The following is a 9,977-nucleotide window of genomic DNA, read 5'->3' as shown; positions in this document are numbered from 1 at the left end:
TTTCACATATAATACTAATTTGTAAGTACATCAGAGGCATAGCGTTCATTACAATTTCAGCATTATTTGTCAATCAGTTTAGTTATGAAGGAGAAAGGGGAGACACTATGTTTGACAGATGCAGATACGCCATCCTAGCCAATTATATAGGATTTCTCTTAAGTCAAAGACATTGAGAGCTCCTACTTCAGCATAGCAGCTGGAACAATAATGTATAATACTACAAGAGGCAGTAGTCACACTGCCAATTAGTTGCAGAGATAGGACTTGAACTGTTTTTGCAAGTCACTCAAATAACTCTGCTCAAAGAATGCGTGTTTTATCCTCTAGGAATCAATAGATTTCTTTCTGTCTGCAGAAAGGAAATGAAAGCCATCTGCATCATCGTTTAAACCGTATGCACATCTCTTAGCAAAGGTAGGAGATAGGCTTTATTTTAACATATCTAAATCCAATATCATTCCCATATGTGTTCCCATTGAATGATTCTAATAAATCACCGGGTCGAACAAATTATTCTTGATGAATGTTAACAAAGGTAGTAAATGTCTTCATTTAGATTACATATTTCTCAAGGGCAGGGACTGTATCTTACACCTCTTGATGGCTCTCTTACCAGCACAGCATCGTACAGATTCGATAAAAGATGTTAGTGATGATATTTAAAATAATGATAATGTTGACAATCACTTCCTGCAATGAAAATAAAGAGAACTGCTAAATCTAGCAACGCAACAGAATTTGGGGAAGACAATACAGTTTTACAGTTTTTCTTTTTAGTTTTTAAAAAACATTTCCTGAATAAAGTCTATTGTTTGAAGAGTTTAGCAAAGGTTATAAAATTTAATTAACTCAGAAAGAGTGAAGAATACTTGACAAGATTTTATTTTCCCTTCATAATTGCAATCGATACGATAAAATTGTCCTCAAGCAGTCATTCCTGTCACATTAGCATAAGCAGTTAGTTTGAAGTCTCAGATGATATATTCTCACATTGTTTCATATTTCTTGACTGTTAAGGTTAATAGAAAGGGCCTACATTCATTAGAATAACATTGTACTAAAAATATAATCTGACCCAATTAGTGAAAGCAGTTCTTGTCTGCTGTACGTGGTAATTCCAGTTGCAGGCAGCAGAGGTAGTTGTTTTCACAGGAAACAAGAGATACTAATTATTCATGAGAGTTACTCTCCTAATTTTAATTTCAAATGTTAAAATCTTACATACTACTGATCTTTTGTATTATAATTTCTTTCTCTGTCTGTCCTTTTGCCCTTTCTTTGGCAAATTATGTTTTGTCATAAAGGTCAACACTGTTAATTACTTTTTGTTTACTCGCTTTTTAACTCTCCAATTGAGTCCCCAATTACTGTGACAAGCACAAATATCCCAGGGGGGACACTATTACAATTAGAACACTTTATAAAATGACAGTTTTTTCTTGCTCCTGTAAGAAGATTACAAATTGAATGTTGAATAATCATGATGCAGAAAGTACTGTGGGACGTGGCATGGGAAAAATAAAGATGAACACATTTACCCCAGGATAAGAGGTTTAAACCAAGAGCTTGTGGATAACGAATTCAAAACATTCACCTCTTAAAACTATTTAATTCCAAATCCTTTCACATGACTATCTTAGTGTCATGGTGTTCTGAGATCAATCTTTAGTGTTCATGTTCAAAAGGACAAGCACCAAATATCCATGTTGACCTGTTTCTTTCCTTTCTTCTCCAGCTAATATGGCTGCTAGAGCAGTTAGCTGTTCATTGCATAATCAGTGGGACTCGGCCTGAATTGCTAAACTACTCTCATCCTTAATATTGCCAAGAGTAAAGAAAAATGAAAATAAATCAAATGAACTTTGGAGGATTAGAGTGGTGACCCAGGGAGATCTGGAACATGAAAGTATCGCTACAATGCCTGGCACTTACAGGTGATAAATAAGTATTTGTTCTTTTTCTCTTTCTGAGTGTCTCCCAGCAGCACATCTACTAGCTGAAATATCTAGACATTCGAGGAATATCCAGATTTCGCAAGGGTATGGCAAACAGAAATAACAATACCAGACTGATGCCAATGATAATTGTAGCTGCTACTTTGCTGACTTCACAGCTTATCTGTGAGATAATGTTTTCCTTCCTTCCTTCCTTTCTTTTTTGAGACAGGGTCTCATTCTGTTGCCTAGGCTGGAGTGCAGTGGCACGATCTCGACTCACTGCATCCTCCGCCTCCCAGGTTCAAGTGATTCTCCTGCCTGAGCCTCCCCAGTAGCTGAGATTACAGGCGCGCTCCACCACGCCCGACTAATTTTTCGTATTTTTAGCAGAGACAGGGTTTTACCATGTTGGCCAGGCTGGTCTTGAACTCCTGACCTCAAGTGATCCACCTGCCTCTTCTCCCAAAGTGCTAGGATTACAGGCGTGAGCCACTGCGCCCAGTCTGAGATAATGTTTTTCTATTTAACTTATATCCCTTCCCCTGATCTGCTCCTCAACCTCTACTGCCACTCTGACAATCGTAACATCCCAAGGCTCATTTCCCATCGAGTACCCTACTTTCATCAGGTTCAGCTGCTAAAAAAAGTTGGAGCTATCACATAGCAAAGCACACAAATGCTGATAAAGGAATAATTTAATTGATACACTGAGAGTAAAGGCAGAAATGACAATAGCTATTTGACATATTTCATTTTTCTCATATGTAAAAATTGGGCAAGATTTTTAAGAAAGAACAAGTAATTTCAATTACTTTAATTATGGTAAAAATCATTTTAAGACTTTGCCAAAGAGGCAAGAGATGGTGACAGTATTCTATTAAACTAGGCCATTGATTGTTTATCATGTCCATGATGAACTGTAACATTTTTACTTCACTGAAGTAGATATGAGTATGTGCTGTCTCCATATGTTTGAAATCCTAGGCAAATTAGTAAGAATTGTTTTTACCCTCTTTAAATAGAGGGAACAAATAAATAATAGAACCAGAAAGGGTTTCTGTTATGCTGATCCTGCACTCAGTTAAAAATTAATATAGAAAAATCAAATTACAACACAAAAGCTATATCGAAGAAAGCCTTTGTTTTACCTTGATTAGAGTAAAAGACTTTTACCAAAGTGGGAGTAGCAAGTGCTAACGTAACTGTAACATTTTGGAATAGGCTTACCAAAAACATGCCTTCTGGGTCATTTGTATTCAGTGAATTTTTTTTCTGATATGATAGATAATATTTTACAGTGCACATGTATGACCTGACTTTATTTTTGCTGCTGAGCTCAAGAGAATACAATTAAATCTAACAATTACTAGAGCTCAACAACACTAAATAGCTAAACAGCTGAAGTAGTATTGATTAACTACTCATGAGAATATAATCCTGATGATAATTTAACATTATTTGGTAAAGGGCTTAATTTGCTGTCTAAAAATTATTTGCAACTAGAAAGTCTTACTCCAAATAATGTTGTATTGTGTTATGTAGAAGCAAAAAATTACTGTGAAATGGCTGGAGGCAAAAACTGAATAACTCTGAGCCCAGCAAGTCATAACATTTCAATATAATCTAATGAGTAGAGTGAATCAGTAATGCAGAATCATTGTCGCCTGTTTTTTTCTCTTCTCCCTGGCACTACAGCAAAGCAAAAAGATTGGAATATTGAGCATTTCAGCAAGGAGCCAAGGTAATTTAAATTTTTATTGCTACATTTAGTCCTTGGCTTTAAACAAGCCAAAAAAGAACCCTCAGAAAAAGTAATTTACTAAATCATGGCACCAATCAAATCGTGAACAACCAAACTGCAATGCTTGGCTTTCCTTGGGTTTTGCTTGTGTTGCTAAGATATTAGACAAGTCTGACTGACAAGCAATATTTTGCAGAAAAGGAGTTGAGAATGCTATCTTGGCAAGGCTGAGGAGGGGGTATAGAAAGGAACACTATCTTCTTATTTTGTAACTAAGATGACTTTGTGCTGGGCCTCTTGCCTTAATTGCCCTTGGGATGATTAACATTGGCTCCAAACTCCCAGGATACAGACTAATTTATTTGGTGAGGCTCCTGGACACTTGCTAGCCAGCTTAGATCAATGACCAACAAAGATTCTATGATTCCTTAGAGGAGCCATCAATGAAGTAAAATGTTGATCATCAGGGTAAAATACACACACATACACACACCTAAGCACACACACACAATGAAATTTCCATAAGAGAAGGAACCATGCCAGTTCATGTTTGCAGGACTATAAATATTAAATGCATTGATGAATGCAAAAAACTTAGAATGCTGCTTGGCAAAGAGTAATCAGTAAATATTTAGCAGTTGCTATTTTTTGTTTATATCCACTGTGTTCAGTATAGTAACTGTTTTATCACAGAAAACCAATACACTTTAAATGATTTTTAAATGAACATAGATTTCTTATTTGTCTCTGCTTTGTTAGCTGCTCATTGAAGAGAATTCAAATTTAAGATTTCAACTAAAAAAAAGAGTATACTATGTTTAAAAAATGTGGAAACCACTGCTGCAGAGGATGGACAGTCAGCAAAGACTTAAAAACGGGGATAATATGATAAGTTCTCTTTTTTGGGGGGAACACGGTCTCTCTGTCATGCAGGCTACCATGCAGTGGTGCAATCACAGCTCACTGCCGCCTTGACCTCTGGCGCTCAAGCAATCCTCTCACCTTAGCCTCTGGAGTAGCTGAGTAGCTGGGACCACAGGCATGTGCCACTATGCCTGGGCTGGTCTCAAACACCTGGGCTCAAGTGATTCTCCTGTCTTGGCCTCCCAAAGTGCTGCAATTACAGGCATGAGAAACAGAACCAGGTCTCAGATTCATTTTTAAAAGATATTTGAAACTATAGGTGATCTGCAAAAGTTGGACTTGAAGCAGAGAAACCAGAATGAGAAATATGATATCCAGGTCTGAGAAAATAAGATCTAAAATTAAGGCAGTGGTAATGAGGATTTTAAAAAAAAAAAGATGTTGGCCGGGCGCGGTGGCTCACGCCTGTAATCCCAGCACTTTGGGAGGCCGAGGCGGGCAGATCATGAGGTCAGGAGATCGAGACTATCCTGGCCAACATGGTGAAACCCCGTCTTTACTAAAAAAATACAAATATTAGCTGGGCGTGGTGGCGTGCGACTGTAGTCCCAGTTACTTGGGAGGCTGAGGAAAGAGAATTGTTTGAACCTGGGAGACGGAGGTTGCAGTGAGCCGAGATCGCAGCACTGCACTCCAGCCTGGCGCCTGGCAACAGAGCGAGACTGTCTCAAAAAAAAAAAAAAAAAACAAAAAACAAAACAAAAAAAAAATGTCAGACTAGTGAGATATATAGAATATGGAGATTATAGAATTTAATGACCAATTCCAAAGTGAGAGTGAAGAAGTCACAGAGAATAAATCACCTGCCTCTGACTTGGAAAACAGAATAGAGAGTGACCCGTAATTAGAGTAGATTATTCACGAAGAAGAGCAAGTTTGTGAGAGAAATGGTTAAACTTTAATTATGTTGTTAGAAGCACCGTTGGGACATTCAGATAAAATGTCCCCAAGGCAGCAGGCTATAATTATCTGAGGAACAGGACTGAAGTCTGAGATAGGGATAGAAATTTGCAAATCATTGGCAAAAAATGTGAGGCCATACACATTGATGAGATCAACTACAAAGAAATACAGACAAAAGAGAGAAGAGGCTTAAGGAGTAGGCAGAGGGACGAGGAAAGGAACTACAACCAACCTGTCAGCAGGGAGGAAGAGAATAAGGGAAGCAAGACCAAGAGAGTTACCAGGTAGTGTTCAAGAGAGAAGGAGAGGTAAGTAGTAACAAATACTATACAAGTCAAATGAAACATGAAATGAAGGTGAAACTTATCCACTGGGCAAGTATTAACTGTAAGAGCTTAATAATATTTGATAAATTGGATATATAAGCCACTACACACAAAGCCGATCATTGCTGACCTTGCCTCCAATCTACCCTCTTAATTATCTACATCAAACATTTTTTCCAAATATTTTAGTCCCTTGAAAAGAAAAAATACTTTGATTTAGTAACTTTCTCCGGAATACATTGGGCCTTCCTAAACCTCTTGCTTTGTTGTATGCCATTCACTCTGGCTAAAGTACAATGGATCTATGTCTCTATTTATACCAACCTACTGACCTCTCACACCTGGATCAAATCCCAACTTCCCCATTCAATTGTCCATGATTTTCCCAAACAGAAGTGATCATCATTTCCATAAAACTCCCAAAATTCCATAAAAATGTTCCACTTTTTATCTACATCAGTAAATTATTAAATTAATGTTTTTATTTATAACATTATCATATTCTATTTTTCTCTTGTTCCTTGAACAAAAATTTTTTTTTTCTTTTTTTTTTGAGACAGAGTCTCGCTCTGTCACCAGGTGCCAGGCTGAAGTACAGTGGCACAATCTCGGCTCACTGCAATCTCCGCCTCCCAGGTTCAAGCAATTCTCCTGCCTCAGCGTCCCGAGTAGCTGGGACTACAGACGTGCGCCACCATGCCCAGCTAATTTTTATATTTTAGTAGAGATGGGGTTTCACTATGTCGGCCAGGGTGGTCTCGATCTCTTGACTTCATGATCCGCCCGCCTTGGCCTCCCAAAGTGCTGGGATTACAGGCGTGAGCCATTGCGCCTGGCCAAAAATTTTTATCTTGTATTATAAATTAAATTTGTAGGTGTCTGAATCTTGCCTCCTGTCTAGATGATAAATTCCTGGATAACAGGGATAAGATCTCTTAATTTTCTCTGTCCAAATATTTACTGAATGCCAACAATGTGTGAAGCTCTGATAGAGATACCAGGGATAGTATTAAAAATAAGACAGGCAACATCTTACTGTCAGGGAGTTTATATTCTGCTGGACATACTTGAGCTTATTATGTCCCTCAGCTCCTTCTCACCTACACTATCAGAATAATATACCTTACTGTTCTTGGGTTTATGAACCCAACGTCTTTTATAATATCCTTTAGAAGCATTTCCTAACCTTAGACTTCCAATATGATAGATACTGAAGTGAAATAAGGGAAATCTAATTGACTTATGAAGATCACTATAACATGTATAACATGTAGACTTTGGAGTCAGACTTTAGTTGAAATATTAGATGTGCCATTTACTAGATGGGTGACTGAACACAATATTTTTTTGTTTCTTTGAGACAGGGTCTCACTCTGTCACCCAGGCTGAAGCACAGTGGCACACTCACGGCCCACCGCAGCCTTGACCTCCCAGGCTCAAGAGATCCTCCCACCTCAGCATTTCTAGTAGCTGGGACTGCAGGCATGCATCACCACTCCTGGCTAATTTTCACATTTTCTGTAGAGCTGAGGTTTCACTATATTGCCCAGGCTGGTCTTGAACTACTCGGCTCAAACAATCTGCTTGCCTCAGTCTCCCAAAGTGCTGGGATTACAGGTGTGAGCCACTGTGTCCTGCCTGAACACAATTTTAAACCTTTTTGAGCTTCAATTTTTTCATCATAAGAATTGTAATAATACCTATCATTCAGAACTACTGTGAAACTCCAATGAAACAATCATACAGCTGCTAAGAAAACATGTTATGTTAAAAGTATCTTTAAAATTAAGAGGTCATTGTTCTGAAGAAGGAAGAGTAGTGAGTGGAGTCCAGCTCTACCAAATAATAAAACATACTTTATGGTTACAGTAACTGAAATAATATAGTTGTAGAATATGAAAATAAAAATATGAATAAAATAAACCAGAAAGTCTGGAAATAGGCCCAAATATATATGAAAACAGAGCATAGTCCTTAGTTGGAGAAAAATAGTCACACTCTGGTCTTCCTCTGGTTGTACCACTTTTGGCAGGACAAAGGGACATGTCTACCTGAAACCTATCACCTCCCTTCACTTCACTTTGGTTACCCAACATTTCTTTGGCATTGCCTGACTCAATGTCCCAAGACCACTTCAAGGATTTATTGTCCCCATAAGCCCTTTGATCAACGTGGAGAGTTCATCACTCTTTCCTCTTTGACACACTTTCTTCACTTGGCATCTGATTCACCATTCTCTCTTGGTTTTTCACCAAACTCACTCACTTACTTGGTCTCCTTGCTAGCTCCTCCTTATATCCTCAACATCTGAATTCTCAAGTACCTGAGGTTCAGTCTTCAGTCTTCTCCTGTCATGACAGCCCATTACTAAATGATCTCATTCCATCACATGGTTTTAAATAACATCTATATACTGACAACTTTCAAATTGACATTTCTAGTCCTGACACCTCCCTTGAAATCTTTTCTTGTATATCCGGCTACCTATTTGACATCTCCACATAAATGTCTAAATAGGCATCTCAAATTTATGCCCCAATACATACAAAACTAAACATTATATTATCTACTACCTCAACCAACTTTTTCTACAGCCTTTTCCCATGATAGCAAATGATAAAATCTATTCTTCCCAGTTGCTCAGCCAAAAAACTCAGTCATTCTTGTGTCCTCTCCTTCTCTTGTGTTTCATGTCCAATCCATGAACAAATACAGTAGACCCTGCTTACACCATTTGTCTGGAATTTGATCACTCCTCACCCCACTGCCACTACTAATCAAATACAATTTGCCATCCTCTCTCACCTGGGTTACTCATCTGGATCAGAGCCAGCAAGTTTTATCTACAAAGGGCCAGATAGTAAATATTTTAGGCTGTTGCAACCACTCAGCTCTGTTCTTGCAGGCCTAAAGCAGCCATAGACAATAATTAAATGAATAGGTGTGGCTGTGTTCCAGTAAATCTTGATTTACAAAAACAGCATTGGGCCAGATTTGGCCAGCAGGCCATAGTTTGCCAACTCCTGACCTGGATGACTGCACAGCCGCCTAACTAGTCTCCCTCTTTCTACCCTTCCTCCTAAAATTGAGACATGGGTGAAGGTGATAGCTTTGAATAAGAGGGAAGAAGGGAAGGAGGAGTAAAAATATAGATGACTTTGCATGTGTGAGCAGAAAATGGAGATCATTCACAGCTGTATTTTCTCGATTAAACAGTATAAAGATCAGCTGTTGAGCATGAAGAAGCTCGAGTTGGGTAGAGTTATAAATTCAGCAACCACATTGCCTAAGATGTTGCTTCTGTCCCCTATCCTGCAAAGATGTTTACTCTGTTCTTCAGACACAATGAATTCCTTGTTTTCTTTTCTTTTTTTTTTTTTTTTTTTGAGTCGGAGTTTCGTTCTTGTTGCCCAGGCTGAATGCAATGGTGCAATCTCGGCTCACTGCAAACTCCACCTCCCAGGTTCGAGCAATTCTCCTGCCTCAGCCTCCCAAGCAGCTGGGATTACAGGCATGTGCCACTACACTAGGCTAAGTTTGCATTTTTAGTAGAGATGGGGCTTCTCCATGTTGGTCAGGCTGGTCTCGAACTCCCAACCTCAGGTGATCTGCCCACCTCAGCCTCCCAGAGTGCTGAGATTATAGACATGAGCCACTGTGCCCAGCCTGAATTCCTCTTTTTCATAGGCTTCTGAGAATGTTGTCCTGTCTCCCTGGAACATCCCCCCACCACCCAACCTGGCTGATTTCTGGCTACTGCCAATTATCTATCCAAACTCAGCTTAGCTAGCACTGCTTCCAAGACTTTTCTGATTATCCTCTTGCTTGGCTTAGATTCAGAAATTCTCCTTTGAGCTCCCACAGTACATGGTACAGGTTCTTAAGTCTTGTTTGTCCTGAAGCCTTCGTGTGATTTTGAGTCTGCAGAAGGAATAAACCAGTAAAACCCTCCCCTATGGAATAGAATAGAGTTTTCCTGAGGTAGAGGTAAGTGGTGTTGGATTGAGAAGCTAGAAAAAGGTGAAGAAGCAGAGGTCAACTTAGCCAAATCAGAAGGAGAAAGAGTGAGTCCATGGAGATAATTCAACGTAAACATCTAAGTCCAGGGAAGATTGTATTAGTCGGGGTACCAACAGGAAAGAG

Source organism: Sapajus apella, unplaced genomic scaffold (assembly GCF_009761245.1).
Source record: "Sapajus apella isolate SASKATOON/1434 unplaced genomic scaffold, GSC_monkey_1.0 scaffold1, whole genome shotgun sequence".
Taxonomy (NCBI): Eukaryota; Metazoa; Chordata; class Mammalia; order Primates; family Cebidae; genus Sapajus; species Sapajus apella.
This window is presented reverse-complemented; position numbering follows the sequence as displayed.